We start from the raw sequence: 21,509 nt of genomic DNA on the forward strand, positions 1-21,509 counted from the left end.
GGATTTGACTTGGTGATGTGATGGGCTCTAATGGTGTTTGGCCCTGATTCGGTGGACATCCGCCGGCAGTATCGACTGTAGATAGACCTTTTCAGAGTAGTCGTGGATATTCATTGTACTGCGCTAGCACCTATTTAACTAACTGACGATATAACTGCTCATGCGCAATAGTCTAACAAGCAAGAATATGCCAAGATGTCGAGGCGTCAGGCATCGCTCCATGGGATGGTCTATGTATGTATGTATGTATGTATGTATGTATGTATGTATGTATGTATGTATGTATGTATGTATGTATGTATGTACGAACGTATGTATGTATGCATTATACATGTGTTCGTTATGCATGCATTCATGCATGCATGCATCTATGTATCTGATTTATTGTAGGGTTTAACGCGCCGACGCAACGCAGGCGATGAGGCGCGCCGTAGTGGAAGGCTCCGGATTAATTTTGACCACCTGGGGATCGTTAACGTGCGCCGAGATCTCGTACACACGGGCGTTTTTGCTTTTCGCCTCTATCAGAAAAGCGGCCACCGCGGCCGGGAATCGAACCCGCGACCTCGTGCTCAGCAGCGCAACGCCTTAGCCACTGAGCCACCGCGGCGGGTAGTATGTATCTATGCATGCATGTATGTATGTATGTATGTATGTATGTATGTATGTATGTATGTATGTATGTATGTATGTATGTATGTATGTATGTATGTATGTGTGTGTATGCATGTATGTATGTTCGTGCAAGCATGTGTGTAGAAAGGAAGAAAAAATCAGCCGTGATGCAGCTGACCAGCTAACTCGCCTCGTCACACGTTTAGCCTTCATCATACAGAGACAAAATTAACTGCATTTGGCAGTTTTTCTCTTATGATATGGCAGATCGAATGCGTCGTAACTGTACTCCAAGCCTACGCGGTTCGGCACGTTAGCTCTCCGGTGGGAGACACGTCCGCGGCCGAACCCGGGCACGCTCAGCAGCGCCGGCAGCAGCCGTCCTTGGCGTTCCGGACGCCGGCACACGAGAGCGATTCCCGAGGAGTCGCCCTCTCCTTCTCTTTCGACCCTCCGGTCGTTTTCGAGGCAACACGTCGCGCCTTCGCCTAGCTTTCCGAAGGGGCGCGTCTAGGTCGACCGGGTTCCTGCAACCTTACGCACTGACGCACGCACACAGTTGCGTGCACCGGTCGTCGCCATCGCCGGAGGGTGCAGGCGTTGTCCTGGGTCTTCTACCGTTAGTCGTCTGCTTATCGGCGATTTTACAAAAAAAAAAAAAGCTGTGGTTGATTGCTCTGTCAGAGATATCGGTAAAACACGAAATTGAATGTGCAGCGAAATCTGCAGGTGAGCATGACTTGCGGGTCGGCAGCTGTCGTTTGGGTGTTCTTGGCGAGCGACGTCCTGCTGGTGAATCTTTTCGGCAAAGCTGTACTGACGTCATTTCCGTGACGGATATGACGTGAGTGATATCTTGGTGCATCCCGGCATAATACATTTTCGTGTTAAAATTATAAAAGCCGAAAACGAACAACCCTAAGTATAACGTACTGATGATGATGATGATGATGATTTCTATTGGTTTCCCCTTTGTATCGGAGTGATGACATGTCATCTTACCAAAAAAGACTGATATACCTATGTTTTACACTTTTGGTTCAATACTAGCGCTGCTTAGGGCAGACACAAAAAGCTTATTAGGCACAAAATACTTTTTTTTTCTGTTACAGGTGGTAACTGTGCTAGGCAATATTCCCCTCTCTGCTTTTCGTCCACCAGCATTCTAATCTTCTTTTCGTCCCCTCGACAGCCTTGAAGTTAACTTCCTCTGTGATACCCTTAAATCCTAGGGCTTCTGAAAGCCCAATATTCCCTTCATGTAGATTTGGATGGATACCCTCACATTCTAGCACGATGTGCCGCATAGTTTCTGTTTCTTTTCCGTAGACCACGCATACCCCATCATTTTGTGAATAATTCCCCACAGAACTTTCGCAGGCAACCTGCTCTAGCCTCAAAAAGCAAAGCACTGCCCTGGGAATTATCGTAGAAATTTTCCTTTCTGGTGTTCATCTTCTCAGCCCTGTACATCTCTAACGACTCCTTTGTACTAAAGGTTGCTTCCCCGCAAGAAGACCCCCTGTGCAGGGGTGCACCCTTTACAGGCCGCTTGCTTCGTTGTACTGGCGCCATTTCCGTGACGGATATGACGTCAGCCAAATGTTGGTGTATACGGGAATAAAACACTTTCGTGTTAAAAAAGAGATTGCCATCCCTCCCCAAATAAAGTTGGGAAAAGTGCGAAAGCTAAAAGTGCGTCCAATCACTCGTTAAACATTCGAAGACCGAAATCGCGTACGAAGAAGGAACCTGTGCGATGGTTTTCCCCGCACGATGCAAACACACCTACGAACGATCTAAATGTATGCCGACACGTGGTTTATGAGAGGAAGGTAAACTACTCATGACTGCTCCCTTCTCCATAATCGATGCGTTTATTGTCTTATCTAGAAGACTAGAACCATTACTTTTCAAGATTTTCAAGTAACCGATTTGACGCAATGGAAACCCGGCTTCACGCGCCTTGTGTGCGGAGACCTTATCAGAGCTTTTTGGTAGACCAAACGGTCTACGGGGAAACGCATTAGCTTTTTGCTAGAACGCCAGTGGTCCCACTAAGAAAGCTGTCGCTTTAAAATCATGCGGAAGAGGATTCTTTTGTTACGGATGAAGATAAACATTTTCCCCCGATGCCAACGATCAGACAAGCTAACTGTAGCTCTCTAGCGAGCAAATATCGACGCTGCTAAAGCTTTAAAGGGACAGACAACCGATTTTTGTCGAGTTTATATTCTCGAGCCCAAATGAAAGGGCATCACTTAAAGACCCTAGACGAGAAACGGTTTTGCTGATCACGCCCTAGAACTTTTTAAATCGATATTTTTTAGATCTGCGAGCCATATGTGTTCCTCCCAAAATGATGCTGGCAACCATGACATAGAGTAGCTATAAAAACGATATTTAAAAACTTGTCCCCAGCTAAAAAAGTTTGATTCGGAAGCTTTCCTGTTCCGTTATGTGTTTGTTAATGGAACGGTCTATTGTGCACGAATGCGCCATCTGTTGGGGTAGACGATATGTAGAATCTGGCTTCACGTTGTGGAGATGGGAAGTTCTATTCTTCCCGGGCGCGACGGTTTTTTTTTTTTTTTCAGCTGCCGTTGGCGTATTTGGAAACTGAAATCAAATATTTTGGCAGAACAAACGCCTCTGCCTCAGGCAGAATCGTCAAAGCTCCTTCACTGGGTCTGTTTACTGAACGCTGCGGTTGATTCTGGGAATGGAGGCTCAGTTAGCCACACTGAGAGCAACGCAGCGGCGGCGGGCGGCGAGTCTTTAGAATTTTCAAAATAATGTTTAGAAATACATATACAATTTAACCTTGTACAAATACTTGTGTTAAAAGGTTTTCAATACGTAAATAAACGTTTCAGCAGTTACAGTAGCTGCTAGGTTTGCAGGTCACGTTCCAGGAACACATATTGTAGTGCCAAGTTTCGATACGAACCGCCACCCTTCTGATTTCAGGAAGTTTGCTGCCAAATTAAAATTATTCCCGCCGATTTGTTTAGAAATTGCTTGTGGTTACCGGGCCATATAAAACGCTGGCTTTCATATGAGCTAGAGAACATATACGCGACAAAAATCGGTTGTCTGTCCCTTTAACGTAGGAAAAACGTATGGAAATAGACTTTTTCAAAACGAGCGAAACATTATTTTAAAATTGGGTGCAATTAAAAATCACCTGTATAATCTGTGATGGATTGTTGTGATTGCTGTGACAATTATCTTTGATTGCTTGCACTAGGCGTGTAGTAGGCTGCACGGAACTATTTTATAACCACAATTTCTACGTGGCGTCAAAAAAAACAAAAAAAAAACAGGACCGATAGGGTAAATCCTATAGTTGTCAGAGATGAAGTGTTTAGGGTAATATATCTTGGAGTATGTCTGTTATCGAGCTGTTAATTTCCCGTTGCACGATCGATACCATAATGTGATTCTGGCGAAGTACCTCAATCGTATAATTCTTCATCGTTAGAACAATGGAAAGCTACGAGTTTTATCATTCTTATCTCTGGTGTGCCTGTAGATGATTGTGTGCAGGACTTTTTCATATTGTTTCGTCACCCTGAACAACAGCAAAGCAGGTGGCAAACGAAGCGGAATTGTCTCTGCTTTGTTCTTAGAGGAGGCCTTTCGAAAATGTGCGATTTCGTTCAATTCGAAAAGAATAGCCATTGGTAGCTCACTCGGTTTCATTACTGCTAGGAAAGACGTCTTTTGACCGAGAAAACACATGCGGTATTCATAATCATGTGCAGCTTTCCCGCTCATGGCAGTCCTTTCAACAGTGATTACTTTGCCGTTATTTATCGTAATTGAAAGTTATTTTGCGCTGCTAATAGTGGGGGTGAAAACTTGCTTTGCGCACAGTTCCAAGTCTTGCACGTTTTGTGGCTAGGTTCCTGAGCCATGGAAACTATCCCATAGAAATGTATGGGGAGTAAGATTTTACAGCGAATTGCACATAAAATATTCAGAATCTTGGAAAGTTCTTCTAGTGTTTTCATCTCCACGTTGACTGATTGCTTTGTGCCAAATATCACAGTCCTGAAGTGGTTTTTGATTGATTGATTTTAGGGTTTAACGCGCCGACGCAACGCAGGCGATGAGGCGCGCCGTAGTGGAGGGCTCCGGATTAATTTTGACCACCTGGGGATCTTTAACGCGCGCCGAAATCTCGTACACACGGGCGTTTTTGCTTTTCGCCTCCATCAGAAAAGCGACCGCCGCGGCCGGGAATCGAACCCGCGACCTCGTGCTCAGCAGCGCAACGCCTTAGCCACTGAGCCACCGCGGCGGGTCTGAAGTGGTTTCCCTAGGTTCCTGAGAGATCGGAATTTTGAGCGAGAAAGCTGGGTATACTTCCAAATTTCCGCTGCGGTGACGTCATAAGCATTGACGTATTAGGACATCGTCGCCTTCGTCGGAGGACGCTGGCTTTGACCGGTGGTTTTACATTCGCTGGTGCATTGGGAGGCGATTTGCGATTCTTACTAAAGGGGCCGTGGAGACGACGAAACCCAACTCTGTTCAATTTGAAAGAACTTGACATTTGTAACTCGCTCAGCTCCGTTACAATCGCGAAGGACGTTCTCCTAACCGAGGAGAATGGCAAAGAAAAAAAAATGGCCGCGTATCTTTCGTTGCAAATGTCGTTGCAAATGTCGATGCAAATGTCGATGAAAGACGATCGTCGACTTGCTCCCCTGCCAAGTGAACGCCTCCTTTTCCTTTCCCGCTCGCCTCTCATGGTGTTCCCCTCCTGTCTCACCCCTCCCAAGATAAACACGCTAAAAGTTTGCTCAAGTCAATTTAAAGTTACCGCGTTTCACCGCTCCAGGCCGGGTGCCTCGATGCCAGCGCTGCCGCGCGGCGGAGACGCGCGTGAATTGAGGCGACCTACTTAACGTCTACAGAATCACGTTGCTCTGCTCCACGTGCGTTCCAAGCGGAACGTGGAGCCCTTCTAAAGCAACCTTTCATTGATGTTGCCGTCTGATTTGTTAAAATGTCGCTAGACGGTTAGAAGGTATAATAACGCTGGCAACAGCAGGAGACGGTTTTCTGTAGTTGATGTAGTATTTCACTAGCTATCGTAAAAACCAAGCATCCATAAATTTTTGAATTAAGGAACACTGCAACTATCACTTATGTATTGATTTCCTGCCTCATATTTGCGTAATATCTTGTTATTGTTCAACAGTGTCGAGAAGTATGAACATTGCCACCGGACTTAGACGTTTAGATTGGGCTGTGAGTATATAAGACTATTTCGCCGCTTCTGTGTCACTTTGGCCGGGTGGCTGAATCGAGTCACAGACAGACAGAGAGGCAGACAGACAGACAGACAGACAGAGTGACCAAAATTTCTGCATTTTAGTAGCCAAAGCTACTAAAACAAAGCAGTAATGGAAGGAGAACTGGTGCGACGAGCAAGTCAAGCAATGCGCGCGCTCCGTGATGGCGATAACTGTAGCTTTCGCAGTGGTTCCAGACGCGAAGGAAAGAGTGAAAGCACTTATCGAAACTGTTGCAGGGCCCCTTTAATCGCGCAAGAGAGATTCCGTGACGTCACAGAGACTTCGTAAGAATTTGGCTGGGGAGGTCGCCTGTGCTTCATCTGTTCTCTTTATATCTCCATTATTTCTTTGAAGTTTGCGATAAAATTGGCGTCATTGTCATGCCACAAAGCAGTCTTCTTAATTAGGCAACCTTCCATTCAGTTTGTCTTCGTGGTCCCTTCGAACTAATACCAGGCTTTACAGGCGGCGCGAATCGATTTGCATTCATTTATTCCTCCCTGCTCAGACGTGGAGGCTGTGTCGCACCCGTTCATTATTCCGTGTGCCTGTGCGTTACGCTCAAGGCAATAGAACGGTAAACTCGTTTGAACGAAGAAGGAAATCAGGCCTCGTGTTGTTTGGTTACCATGAACTCCAGCTAACTAGCTCAACGACTTACCTCGGTACATTGAAGAGGGGCGCCAGTTCTATGGCGCACGGCTGATAACCCCGTCGTCGCAGATTGATATCTGTTCGTCGCGCTTGCATGCGGAGGGCTTTAAACGTACGGTATTTTTTTTTTTTTTTGGTCATCGCTTCAGAGGTTCCAACGGCGCTTCTCCGGTACATTCGACGTGCGCCCTCACTATGTACGGTAACACGCGATGTGTCGAAACACCCGAAACAATAATTGTACCCGGTTTAGCTTCAAAAAAAAAAAAAAAACATTTTTACTCGAACCCGCGGCAATCGAGTCCCAACCAGTGCGGGAAACTATGGCAAACACGTGGCTTATTTTTCGGCAATATCAAACTGGAATGGTCTTTCTAGTGAAATTAAAACGCGATCATTTATTAATTTGTTCAAAACTGCGCTTTCTTCCTTTCTTTATGACGCTTATAGTATAAACACCTCTGACTACTCTTTTCATTTTGTAATCCTCTTCTTTTGTTCATTTGTACGCTGTTATACTTGCATTTTCTCTTTGTCAAACTACCTGCTCGAATCTTTAGGGAATTTGTGTATGCACTTACTTACAGGAGGTCCTCTTACATCATCGTGCTATGGGACCTCCTTCTGTACATTCACATATATATGCCGTTTATGAACAGACGATTAACATTATTCTTATTCTAAAGTGCCTCCCGAACGGCGATCCCGAGATAAAAATAGATGCCGGAGTTGCTTTTCCGATCACATATCAGCAATTTCGCAACAAAACTGTTCACCGGTTTGAGTTGCTTCTACTCTTCATATGATAAGTTGTTTTGTTATTAATTTCTGTGGCAGTCTTTTACAGCGTTTATTTTTCCTTTTACTCGTGCGAAAGTGATCTGCACGTTTAGAGTTTTATGACAAACGTTCGGGCGTTTCTAACTTTTTTAAGCGTGAATGTACAGACGGGGTCGAAAATCCGCAGGCCACTGTGGCTGCCGCTCTACCCCGAAGAATTTAATGGTTGAGCCTAAATCTCTGTTTAGCTTCGTTACTTTCATCATATAACAGGCCGAACTTTTAGGGACGAAGCTCCTTAGGGGCTGGGTCTGTTGGCGTCTCCTGTCGTCGTCGTAATCGTCATATCATGTAGTCACGGTACTACAACACCGGGAAACTCGTTTACGCCTCGCCCTGGAGAGCTTCGTGCTTCAAAGACGAGAGACTTTTACAGCAAAGCTGTATGTATACCTGTACCCCACAACGGTTTCATGTACGGTGAAAAAACGAAAAGGCGCCAAGAATACACTTGCACACAGCATGCTTCGCCCCTCCCCAGGTTTCACGTTAGTGGAGGGGGCCTGGGATTTTTTTTTCTCGATAAGCATCAAATTTCCGCAGATTACACATGAGTATACCAGCAGCTCACGTGGCCATTCCTCCGCTTGGGTGATGAGTGAATTAGCATCAGAACGTTTGGCCAAGGGTGTACCTATTTCCGGAGGTCGTCGTCATCATCATAATCATCAGCAGCAGCATCACCATCGTAAAAATATTAATCATCTCAGTCATCATCATCGTCATAAATGTCTATGGCGGGACGAAGGCCTCTGTGCGAGGTTTCAGCTGAATACTGCGCCACAAGGGCCAGTATTCTTCTGGTGATGAAAGGCTGCTTGTGTCTCAGAACATTGCCTGGCATAGTTGCAGCGACATGGTGTACCATATATTGTCACTAGATAACGTTACAGAGTAGGGACACTCTTTTCTCCTATTGTTCCGTGCCACCGCCGTGATCATTGGTCAGTTCGCATCACGTGACATTTGCTTACACTACGACGGTTAATGGGCACCGCCATTTTGTTGATTATGCATTTTCTGTCGGTCACCTGTGGTAGTCTCAGCTTGTCCTCCCCGTTCTGCGGCTGCGCGCGAGTTCCGAACGTGAATCAGAGATAACGCGTTTCGCAGCATTTCAACTGAAGAAGTGTTTCCGAAGATGCCGTGTTGTTGCGTCTTCGGCAGTGTTGTTTACAAATGACCTCGTCAAAGTTAGCTGTGAGGCCGCAGAAGTGGCAGTCTGGCAACACTGAGGAACAACAAAATGGCCGCCGTTGCTCACTTGCGTGCCTCAGTGACGGTACTCTGTAGGTTATCTAGTGACTCTACCTTACCCTTCTCGGTTTCCGGTAATGTTATACATACCTTACCGGACCAGGTAGCGTTACAAACCTGGGAACATAATAAAGGGCGGTATTAAACGACACTTTTGTTCGTGATTACATTAAGTGCGGCTTATGACGTTTTGTTAGCTCGTGGCCGTTTTCCTGCATTAGCCTAATTGCAAACGAACAAACGAAGGAACCAGCAGCAACGAGCAAGGAATCGAGCAAGGCAGCCAGCAGTGGAGTCTATAAATAGAAATTCATTTAACGTTCTTTCACAGATTGCGACACGAAAGCGCGTGGGACGCGACTGGCACTAACGGAATGATGGGAACGCAGATTATCCTTGGCCTTGGCCCAAGTCGCAGGCTCTCGACTAGATTTTTTTAACCGTCTTTTGCATCCGTTTTTTACGACGTGCGTTAGGAGCACTCTTAACGGCACGTGTACGGCTTCGGTTAAAGGCAATCCTCACGGTGACACCAACTTTGCAAGCCTACATGACGTACCTTGGGGAACGTTTCTGGGAAATGCGGGTTGCCAGTTCTACTTAGAGTGGTTGCGTTTAGCAGCTACATTAGTGTTGCGTTAATGACGAAAGGCGGCTTTCGACTTTGACTGCCGGGTAAAAGACATACATGAAAAGAAATCACAACACTTTAAAAAGTTTAGACCGTGCAGATTTGCGACGTCAAATATCGTGGATTCTAGTACAGTTGGAACTGCTGCCGAGCACGGCTATCACTGCACCCTATTTGTTCTGTAATTGAATAATTTAAGGTTCTTTTGCGTGTATCCTCGTGAAGGGAGGCACTGTGGTTGCTATCGGGTTTACGAGGGGCTACCTAAACAATCGGTGACACCAAGGTACGGAAGTTGACGTGCCGGCTACAGCATGCACCGCATGTGTCCTGCAGTCCTGCAGGAACTGCGGGGGAAAAGGGACACATCTTGGGAACTTCCGGCGGAAACACGCCGCGGTAAGGAAAAAAAAAGGGTTGGGGGGGTGCAGTACTAATATCGGTTTGCGGGGTATCGCTATGTAAATGTTCCATTCTGTTGGGTTATCTCTTGGGCATTTATTTTGGTCACGCACTGAAACAATAGAGAGTTTTAGCTTACCGTGTGTACGGAGACCCGACTGCGCATGCGCGGGTGGGCCCGGCGACGAGGGCCACCCTTCACCCGAACGAATGCACGGGCACGACAAGGGGTGGTCCGCCCATCAGCGGAAGTACGCCACCCTGCCGGAGCGAATGCGCACGTGCCCAGTCGGGTACCGGTACGCACGGTACACACGGTATGCTAAAAATCTCTAATTACGATTCTTTGACGAGCGGCATTCCATGGTCATCTCAACAAGCGCGGGAAACTGAATGGGGCTGATCCGCCCACTGCTTTTGTGTGCAGACGCGTTCGCGTGGTGGGATGTGCACTGGCCGCTCACCTTCTCTGTATTGCGCTGCAGGGGCTGTCCGGTGTGTTGGCCCCGCTGGCCGCTCCAAGGGGTCTCTAGCGTAAGTATATTTCGCTTTAGTAATATCACATTTGCTGCGGTCAGTATCTCGTAAATGAAGGTTTAATTACGAGACGAGACGAGACTACACGTTCGCCTTTCGTGACGCCACACCCACTGAGCGCACCGAAAAGCGAAACTGGTCGGAGGAGGACCGACTTCACAAAAGGCACCACCACAAGGTCGAGGTGGCTACTGTTTCGAACGAATACTCAAAAAGGTGTACGCTGTAGGTATTCCATTCTTGATGTAAACCAATACGTTGATTGATTGATTGATTGATTGATTGATTGATTGATTGATTGATTGATTGATTGATTGATTGATTGATTGATTGATTGATTGATTGATTGATTGATTGATTGATTGATTGATGATTGATTGATTGATTGTGGGCTTTAACGCGCCGACGCTACACAGGCGATGAGACGTGCCGTAGTGGAGGGCCCCGGATTAATTTTGACCACCTGGGGTTCTTTAACGTGCACCGAAACCTCGCACACAGGGACGTTTTTGCCTTTCGCCTCCATCAGAAAAGCGACCGCCGCGGCCGGGAATAGAACCCGCGTCCTAAACCAATACGGCGCTAGCTATTTGTCGTTGTCTTCAAGAAAAACTCCCTAGGCAGAGAAGTTGCTTCCTACGGTCTTTGGAAGCAGTGACACTTATCTGGTGTCTGTCCTTAGCACTCGCCATTCAGAAAACAATATACCTTACCATCCTGCATGATGATATTCGTCCAGCGACTGCGTTTTCTCGCTTGACATTTCACCGCGCAGGATTTAAGGAAACTCATCTGCACTCCTCGCCGAACCCTGTCCCAGTACGACGCAGATGCTTTACATCGGTTTTTCGACACGTCCTGACGTCGTAACGCGAGGATTAGCTTTTTTTCATGTCTAAATAAAAGCGCCTAACAGTCCAATCAAACCCAATAAACCGCTGGTGCAACAACAACAACCTAGAAGATTATATGGCCAAGATCTACTGTCGCTCACTAGTTTTCGGCACGTTACTGCAGCCGGAGTGGTGACGACCGTGCATTAATGCTTCTCACTACAGTACCGGTGTTTTCATTAAAGCCCCGCACCTCTTCTGTTTTCCGGTTGCAGTGGACAGCTACAACCTTTTAACGACACCTTGTTGTACACCAGAGATAATTAGAATTTCATTAACACGTAGTCTGACCGACTTACCTGACGGCACGTGCTTACGTAGATGCTAATAGACATTTGACCAAAAGGAGGGGCATCTTTATCGGTAGGGAAGGTTCTTTAACAAGATTTGTTGCCGGGCTAGTTGGTCCATAGAGTTTATACTAATATACACTAGAGGGAAATCTGGCGCCACTGTCTAGGGGAGCCCGCGCTTCAGCGAGCGTTCCGTCATGTACCGGGCAGGCACGTTACACTTGTACTTGGCATGGCTCACGAACAGGCTGAAAAGTTGGCTCTGGCTAACAATATTACTGTAGAAGGTTCATCAAATTTGTTTTGTTATTGCAAAATTGACCCTCCAATAATATTTATTTGTCAGTGACTATGTAGAAACTTTATGCACGGTGAACAAGAAAAAAATGTTACCCTTTTTTGTTGATTTTGGCTTCGAGACAAAAACGAAGCCATGTGGCTGGCTAAGCCAAGTAAGCGAGGAACGTCGCTAGCGGTAATGGCGCCGCCCATGGCGGCCCGCGACAGCAGCGACAGATTTCCCTCTATACTCGGTTACAACTCAAGAACTGCACCACCTCATGTAGTGTATCACTCCGCCAAAGCGCCGGACCCAAGAAGTCAGTGCGCGCGCGTTTTGAAAGGGGTTTGCTATGAATGCGTGATATGGTCTGCCTTGTCTCACGCAGTTTATTTGTCGTCACTGGAGTCGTTTATAAGCATATTAAGTCCAAAAAATCACGGGAACGGTTCACGCCATCTTCAAAATATTCCCAGTAACGCCCTACTTGCGCCGCGCGGAGATATATCCAGCTACGGTGATAAGGCACAGCGGCAACTTCTGGTGCCGTTCTTAAGTTGTCACCGAGTATAGTATATATTAGTATGAAACTCTATGAGTTGGTCTGACACTTGAAAAGCCTAAAAAATAGCGCACAAAAAGACGACACACAGAAACAGAGACAACAGGACGAGCGCAACTAACAACTGATTTATTCAAGAGCTAACGCCCCCAAATGTAGGACAAAGTTGGCGCATGCGCCGAATATACTACGTATGCAACACGACTGGAAGACTGTGTGTCGTATTTTTGTGCGCTATTCTCATAGCTTTTCACGGTTCTATAAACCTTATCATTTGTTAATCTTTCACAAGATCAGGACATGCTCTGGGCTCTGTTGCGCATGCGCAGTTACATCTCCCTTTGGACTGCGCTAATTATAAGGCCGCCAGCAAAGCCCACTAACAAAACGGCAGCTCCCAGTACGAAGAAGTTAAAAAGGTTCACAAAGAAGCACTAATAAGCCTCGAACCAACTAAACAGCAGAGGTACGCAATCTGTGTTTCACTACTCTCCAGGGATGCCTGTATACGCTTCTTTTGTCTGCTGCTGTTTGTAGAGCGAGGCAGACCAGCGTTAAAACCCACTTTCCACGTTCTTCCGCACACTTATTGCTCAATATCGCAGCCCAGAAGGTCTTTAACGAGCAGCGCCTTTCGGTTGGGATACCCCAGGGCATCCGCAGGCAATTTGCCACGGTGCACGCAACAGGTCTGCACGTCACTCCTGCCGAGACCTCGGCGAACCTTGACCGCCTTGTAGCCGTCGAAGCCGCGGCAGCAAAGCGATGGCGGTGGCTCTGAGGCCGGCCCAGGGGCCATTGTTCGAACGTTCGCCCCGCCGAACGCCGCCGTCGCTTGTGGCCGACGTGTCCAACGCTCTTTGCCGTGCTCGCTCGCCCCCTTTCGAGCCGAGCTTCATTGGCGTCGAGCAGAGGGCGTGGTTTTCTTGGCGGCGGCGGCGTCTGGCCCAACGTTGGTCTGGCCCTCCTTTTTCTTTTTCTCGCTTCGTATCTCGCCTTCAGCCGCCTTTTGTTCCGGTTTTTTTTTTTCGACCACCCAGAAGGCCTAGCCGCCTGGACACGTCACTCAGGCTGGTCTGACAGTGTCGGCGTAACGGCTTCCCGGGTGGCCGAGATGCAGTGACGTCATGAAAGGGAATGCGCGTTCGAAAGTTTTTACGTGGAGGTTACATCTTGCACCATTAGCGTCCTTTTGTTCTGTTTTTTTTTTTCATTTACGCAATCTAGCTTTTGACCACAAAGAAGGCCCAGCCCTCTAGTGACGTCATTCAGGCTAGTATAGCAGTGTCAGGGTAGCGGCTTCCCGGATGGCCTTGACGCAGTGGCCATCCGGGAAGTGGTGCTAAGTAGCACCCTAGGATACTTTTAGGCGGAAAAGGGTGTTATAAGGCACCTGTCTTCTGGGGTGCTTCACAAAGGGTGCTCCTGCGGCGACAAAATCGAAGCACCCTAAAGGGCGTAAAATATTCAGTTTTTAGGGTGCTCCTGCGGCGACAAGCTGAAGCACCCTTTTGGGCGTAAAAATTTTTAGTGTGTAGAAAGTTTTTACGTGGAAGTTGCACCTTTAGCCTTTAGCCCCCTTTTGTTCCGTTTTTTATTTATTTATGCGATGTGGCTTTCGACCACCCAGAAGGTCTATACCCCTAGCGACGTCATACAGATTAGTCTAACAGTGTCAGCGCGCTGGCTGCCCGGACGGCGGAGAGGCAGTGACGTCACAAAAGGTATCGCGGAGTAGCAAGTTCCTTCGTGGAGGTTGCGAAAGAGAGTAAAGGGAGGTCTGTAGTCTTTCATGTTGCCGCGCAACGTGTCAGGGCAAGCAGCTAGCTGCGGTGTCGTTCACTTTTCTTCTTCTGCTCGGCATTCTTCTCCCCCTCTTCTGCGTTTTGTTCCGTCGCCGTGATCGAACACCGCTTAGTTGTCCGTGCACAGCGCGGCGCTGCTACGGGGAAGCCAATTTCTTCGCATTGTAGCTTCGGCTGCGCCGCCGCCCCGGTCTCCAAGCGTGAAGGAAAGTTGCGCGGCGCTAGTCTCACCTAGTTCGCAGCCGGCATATGCGCGCACGTATGCGCTAACGGTCGGCCTGACAAATGTCGTCCACTCTCTTTTCTGGGACGCTAGTGCACACGGAAGCACGAAGGACGGAAAGAAGGTATCTCGGAGGGCGTCGTTCTCCTCCGAGTTTGTTGCTCGTGTTCGCGCGTGTCCGTATCTCGCCCGTGCGCGAAGCATTGACCCCGTTTTAATTGCGTGCATGCCCGGAAGCGCAGGCGTAGAAAGGCCACGCGACCCCAGTGGCCAGGGCGTGTGTACTTGGCGGTTGCTTCGACTGGGTCCGATCAAGATTAATGGCCGGAGAAGGCGATGGAGAAAAAGGCTACAACGCGTGTCGTTTGCGGCGGTACTGGGGATAAAGCTACCGAAGTCGAAGTCTAACGTCTGACGAATGGCGTGCGGTGGTGATTAGCCAGGTTTGAACTGCTCACTAATGAGCCCGGGGTGATGAATATTTGTTGTACCTTTTTTTTCACGTTCAGGTTGAAAAGAATGGGCACGTGTCGTATCAAGTGTGCGAGGTTCTGGGTGTTGGGCGAGTGAAACACTTAAAGGGACCCTCCAACACTTTTGATAAACGCTTTCACTCTTTCCTTCGCGTCTGGAAGCACTGCGAACCGCGTTATCGCCAGCACGGAGCGGCGCTGCGTGATTTGCCCGTTGCACCAGGTACGCCTTCCGTTTCTGCTTTGTTTTTGTGGCTATTTTTGAAAGTTCTTATCGAAAAGCGCTAATTGCTGCAACTCAAGGAAAACCGTCCAACAACCGCTGCATGGCCTCAGTGACGTAATTCGGGCCCTCGAAGAGGGCCAATACCGGGAAAGAGAGAACAATCTTTTGAGAGAGTTTCCAAGTTACCTGAATGGCATAGAGCAGTAATTTTTGGCTGAGGTACTTTGTGACCCCCTAATCTAAGTACTGGGTGTGTTAGGTGACTACGTTCTGCAAGCATTGCAATTTTTTTTAAAGATTGAGAGAAGTGTTGCGGCATCCCTTTAACACGCTTATGTCTGTTTTTTTTTTTTTTATCGGCAAAGAACGTCGCCGCCTGTACGACAGGGTAAGGTAACATACAGGCCGGCAACGCAAAAATCGCGGATGTTTATTAAAAATCCACAAGCGCGAGCAGTGCTTTTGTGGGTCTTGCTTTGCCAACTGCTCAACAATGTTAACTATGCTTCGTAACTGCACGACGGTGGTAGTCCAAGGTCTTAATGTTAACATACCATTCATACGCAGACGAGGAGTGATGCAGTAATTGTAGACGCGTCCTAACGCCACACTACGAGTACATATACTTTACGAGAGCACGCGTGCGCGTGTGTGTCGGAACTCGTGCACGTGTACGTGCGTTTAGGAAGTTAACAACCAGTATCACACCTACAGTTCCTGGGCTCCGCCTTTTCGGAGAAATCTCCGGACATCTGCCCTCCAGTCCCCCGTAAACTCTTCCTTATAATTCTTCATACACTCTGAAGAAGGACTTCACGTTACGAACACCCGGACACCCGCACGCGGTGCGCTGTCAATAAAGTTGTAAAGTTGTAAAAAAAGTGTTGCAGGGTCCCTTTAAACAAAGTTGCATTTTGCCTTCATGGCCCCTTTAAAAAGAAAACCTGTCAGTGAGCCGCCAACCAATCCTTTGGCAAAAGCGCGTGCAATCGACCAGGCAGCCTGCAGGTGTCTGCCGTGTCGCAGCATAATAATTACGGCGCAGTTAACGATCAGAAGTAAGCGCGTATAAACGATTGCGTCAACGTTTACGGTGCACTGACCTTATTAACCAGTTCCGCTGCTTCAGCGGCTAGATAACCATCGCCGAAGAAAGGCGAAGCAGAGCACAGCTGATCGATGGTTCCACATTCATCCGTACAGGGCTTGTTGTGCACGGGAGAGGGGGAGTTGCTTCGGGGGTATGTAATATACGTCGCGTAAACGGGGGGCTATGCAAATGGGTGGCCGCCCATTGCCCTCCGTACTGCCTCGTTGAAGCCAGCGTCGCACTGGACGCTGGACGCGAAAGAAACGGCGACAGACGATCGCACAATCTCGCGTCAACGCCGGCCTAGTTCAGCTCGACGGGCGTGTTTCTAGGTGTTCGGGCGGATGTGTACAGAGGTTTCCCTTTCATACAGTTCGGCGAATCGCGCTTTTATCCCCGGAATACGAAAGCGACGCTGTAACTGGCGCACTCGACACTGCAGGTGGTCTGGCCGCGCATGCGCAGTACAGTTGAGAAATTTATCAAGCCTCGCCGCAACCTAAACAGCCAGATAAGATAGAGAGTAGCGGCACTGCGGAATGCAAGTATAGTGCGTAGAATATACTATAATGCAAGTGAGCCATGGTGGCATGGAGGAAGAAAAAGTTAGGAGACGGCGCTACCGGAGAAACGTGAAGCCTATACATAAAAAGTAAAATCGAAGTCGGCCCAGGCGTCACTGCACCACGTGACCCCATCGCGCCGCCGCCGCGAGCTCTTCAATTTCGTCTGCTCGAAACTACTCTGCTGCCCGTTGTCGCGAAGCGTGCTTTTTTTTCCGCGGCTTTTGTCTTTCACACATACTCGGCACTCCTGCCCACACGCGGGCATGAGATCACCGAGCAGACAAATGCAGGAAGGACGGGGAAAAGCTACCGCCAACCAAACACGAGAGATGCACCGGGGTCGGAGACCGCCGCCGCCGCCGGCCCACCCGACCATGGAGGTCACGTGCTGGGCCGACTTCGGCGGCTTGAGAAAGAGAAACGGCGGAGGGAGCGGCTTCAACGGAGCTCGGCTTGCGAAGGCTAGCTGCGTGACGTCATGCCGTCTCCTAACTTTTTCTTCCTCCATGCGTGGCGGCCATTTTGGTGTTCATCAGTGTTGCCAGTTGGATGCTTCTGCGGCCTCACCGCTAAGTTTGACGAGGTCATTCGTAAACAACACTGCCGAAGACGCAGCAACACGGCATCTTCGTACACACTTCTGCCTTGAAATGCTGCGTAATCTTTGATTCGCGTTTGAATGACGCCAGTCTCGCGCAGCCGCAGAGCGGGGAGGACAAACTGAGACTATCACAGCTGACTGACAGAAAACACATAAACAACAAAATGGCGGTGCCCATGAACCGTCTCAAGATAAACAAATGTCACGTGATGCGGATTGACCAATCATCATGACGGCGCCATGAAACAGTGGGACAAAGGAGTGTCGATACTCTGTAACCTTATCTAGCTACACTAGTCTAGGCCAGGGGTCGGCAGCCTTTTGAGGTGGAGGGCCGAGTTGCGTGAAGCCGTACTGCGGAGTGCCGTATGGTAAATGTGTGTGTGTGTGGAAGGGGGGGGGGGGGGTGTGCTTTGCAGTTTTGATGACGTGCTGGAGGTTAAATAATACTACCCGTTGGGCCGCAAGCTGCCGACCACTTCTCTTGACGATCTGATGGTGTAAACTTGACTGATGGAACACCGCGCACCTTAGCGAGCCAATTCCTACGGAGCTTCGGGAATATCGACAGTGAAATAGCTCACATTTCTCGACTTGCTTTCAAAGGAAATCTTTGCGGAACCTAAGGGATGGGAGTTCAAAAATGAGGTGCATGCGTAGATTTAGTAACTATAGTTCCCCCAGCTCGCGGTGACTTCATAGCTAATACGCATACAAATCCTCCACACAGTTCGATTTAGCATTCAGTACTCGCGAACACATCCGTGTGAGATGAATACTTCGAACGGCTCGTCAACCTGGCGCGAAAACATTTGCAGAAAGTGCCCAAATGGGAGTTGTCCTATAAATTCTTGAGCCCTCCGCTATACACCGAGCCTTTTAAGTGGCCTCTGCAACATTTTGAATTAAACGGTGTCACTCTTTCCTTCGCGTATGGAAGCACTGCAAAAGCTACAGTTACCGCCAGCACAAAGCGGCACCGCGTCATTTGCTCGTCGCAGCAGATACGCCTTCGTTTCAGTTTTGCTTTTGTGTATTTCTTTTTTAAAGTAGCTATCGAGTCTGTTCGTTTCTGCAACTGAAGAAAGCCGGTCAATAGCCGCTGCATCGTTGTAATGACGTAATTCCAGCGATCGAAGAACGCCACGATCGCGAAAGAGGGAAAGAAATCTTCCGAACAAATGTCTAAGATATGTGATGGGTATAGAGCAGTAATTTTTAGCTGACGTACTTTGCGACCCCCTAATCTAAGTACTGGATCTGTTGATTGACTGCACTCTGCAAGCAGTGAAGATTGAAAAAAATGTCGAAAGAAGTAGTGCTGGGTCTCTTTGAGGTCAGCTTCACTACTATACAAAATCTGCTCAGAGGACATTTTTTCATGCGTCATATGAGCAGTCTGACACTGCAGGAAATGTCCTAGGACCTCTAATTAAATACATCCGTAGGACGCCATGTATCCTTATAATACGCTATTACATAGCTTGCACTGACGTCTTTGTAGCTGCCATGTTAGAGCACTGGTTGGACGGTGGAAGGCCGTGAACTTATCTGCCGCTCTTATCTCGAGCGGCACTGGGAAAGCTGAGAACTTTACTCCAGAAAGGACCGTGGTGACGTCACATGCAAGCTATGTATGCCGAGTCCTTTATGGTTGGCTTAACTACTACCAAGAAGGCCTTGCTGAGAAGACATTTTCAGGGGCAATATGAGACGTTGTATGAAAATATCAAAGCTTTAGACTTTTACGCATTGACAAAACAGCATGTGTCTGAAGGACGCAACACCGAGCGCATTTAAAGTCGCCTTCACTGCTATGCACAATTATTGCTGGGAAGGAAAATTTTTGAAGGGGCAATATAAGAGCATGACGCGAACAGCGCAGTACAGGAGCGGTTGGAGGTCAATGGGAGAGGACTTCGGACCTAATTAGGTTGTTGTTGTTGTTGTTGTTGATTATGATGATTATGATGATGTGGAGAAGGAGAAGGAGGAGGAGGAGGAGAATATGCTTCTGCTGCTGCTGTTGATGATGATTATTATTATGAAGAAGAAGTAGTAGTCAAAATATGAGGGCTCTGGTGCCTTTTATGTGAGACGAAAGGCAACACATCAAGCGTTACAGGCAAACACATCTTTCCTAATTGGGTCCTCGTAACAATGCTTACGCATTCGAAAAATTAAATCGTTTTTGTATGAATTCAAATGAACGCTTTCAGTCATGCTGGACTCTATTCTACGGTCGATACATACGGCAGGCACTGTACGCGACGTTGACATTCGGCGCGCGTGTGAAGGGGAAAAACCGCTAAGCGGGCGATTATTTGTTCAGGCGGAACATTGCGCTAATTAGGGCGCTCATTTCCCAAACCTGTACGTGTCTCTAGTCTCTCCCGACTGACGCGCCCACCAAACTTGGAACCACCCGTTCTCGCCGCGACCGCTTCGTGGGTTTATAATTAGGCGTCTCCGTATGACGTCCTGGCCTCAGCGAGCAATTGGTTCCTGGCGGCGACAATGTTGCCGATGGAGTTAGAGCGGAGATATTTGGGCTAAGTCCCGCACTTTGGAAAGCGAGGGCTTGCGTAAGCTGTATTAACGAGCAAAGTAACAGCCACCTTATTTTAAATTATATCGTGCCAGTTTGGACACAGAGCGTAAATGAAAGGCGAATAAAGCAATCTTTATATCTGTTACTGCGCGTTAGCGACAGTGTTAGATAAAAAAATGTTGCACCCCTCCGTCTAACGACGACGAAGCTTGAACGCGAAGCTTTTTTGTGGTAAATTTCTTGGTTGGCCAATCCCACGCTGCGAGTATGTTGTACACTGCATGTATACGCAGCACTTTTCTAGAATATCCACAGAAGCTCTGCGTAGGCCTAACGTTTGCGTTTGGGTTGTACGGCGCGAATCGGTACAGTCAGGATCAATTTGAAGGTTATCGCGGGACCCCGCCAAGCAAGACGAAAGCGCCTTCGTGGCACTTTATTCATTCGCGAAGATGAGATTATGCTGCCCTCCCTCACCCCTGGGCTGTTGCATAGAATTCGCTCAACCCCTTCTGCAAAGGCCGACTGCCTGGCTCGGGCCCTGTCCCGTCCCTCGTTGCTGCTGTATACGGCATGGCAGATTAATGATGATTGTGGCAGAATCCCCCTAGGGATTGGCGAACCAAAGATTGGTCGAAGAGGTCAAAACGTTCAACGCGTTCGTTGCTACCCAACAAGGAGGAGGGGAAGAAGAAGAGGTTGTCGTTCGTCGCCTGCGAGCTGAAGACACGTACCGGGGGTACACGACACAAGACCCTCTGCAGAAGGCGACGGCCACTGTGGCTACAATGTCACACACCGAATTCGCCGACTAACCCATGGAGATTCTCATCGTCCAAAACAACCCCTACATAACCACCACAAACATCGACATCGTCGATGGCTTGTCAACGGAGCGGTGGAAAGCTTGACATGTCGAGTCTTCATGTGATGTGCGGGCGAATGTTTCACGGTTTTACCGATAAGCATTTTTGCTTCGCCCCTCTCATCATCATTCACTTCGTGGAGATGGCGGTTTTCTTCATTTCTTTTTGGATGACGTATCCGCGTTTCGTTTCTCGGCGATTTGATAACCTCGACAGTGGCGGCATTTCGGAAACAAATTACATTTTTTTCTTATACTAGAATGCTCCGGCATGCCGACATAGTTGCCCTAAGAAGGATGCGTATCAGTGGGAATTATATCTATGACGAGAGGAAAGAATAAAGAAAAAAGAAACGAGCGTGGCCGTTATCGCACCTGAAGGTAGTGCACGCACTGCTTGGAACAGCCAAGGGAGAAGCAAACGTAGCATAATCTCGTTGAGGCTTATGATAAAAAGGGTCACGTAACGACACTGTCGTCTCGGTCGGTCAGCGCTCCCGCAATAACCTTCAAATTGATCCCGACTGTACCTGCTGTTTGGCGGTCGCTTCGACCATATCAAAATGGGGCAATCGCACTGATGCCCACTTCATAACGCGTCGGACCCAGGTTCGATTCCGGTCACAGGAAACGTTTTTTTTTCTTTCATGACACCCACGATCATTCATCATCATCGTCAGAGAAAGTTGGCTTTCCTGCTCGGCGTATTGGCGTACAACGGCATCAGTAAGGACACTAAAGCGTCGCTTTAAAACCACAAACGTGTAAATGGTATTTGGAGCATCCTTCACGTTTGCAGGCCAGTCAGAAACAGACAGACAGACAGACAGACAGAC

The 21,509-nt window shown here is 48.2% G+C and overlaps 1 long non-coding RNA gene across 1 annotated transcript in view; it reads left to right on the forward strand.

The window, feature by feature from the left end:
- Nucleotides 1–21,509, forward strand: part of LOC144138216 (uncharacterized) — a 177,395-nt gene that overhangs the window by 92,272 nt on the left and 63,614 nt on the right. Inside the window, exon 2 of the long non-coding RNA XR_013315835.1 lies at nucleotides 10,194–10,242. This is a non-coding gene — a long non-coding RNA (uncharacterized LOC144138216). The remainder of the gene's footprint in view (nucleotides 1–10,193; nucleotides 10,243–21,509) is intronic.

The sequence above is a fragment of the Haemaphysalis longicornis genome, unplaced genomic scaffold (genome assembly GCF_048455015.1).
Source record: "Haemaphysalis longicornis isolate Haplotype H1 unplaced genomic scaffold, Haemaphysalis longicornis Haplotype H1 scaffold_5, whole genome shotgun sequence".
Taxonomy (NCBI): domain Eukaryota; kingdom Metazoa; phylum Arthropoda; class Arachnida; order Ixodida; family Ixodidae; genus Haemaphysalis; species Haemaphysalis longicornis.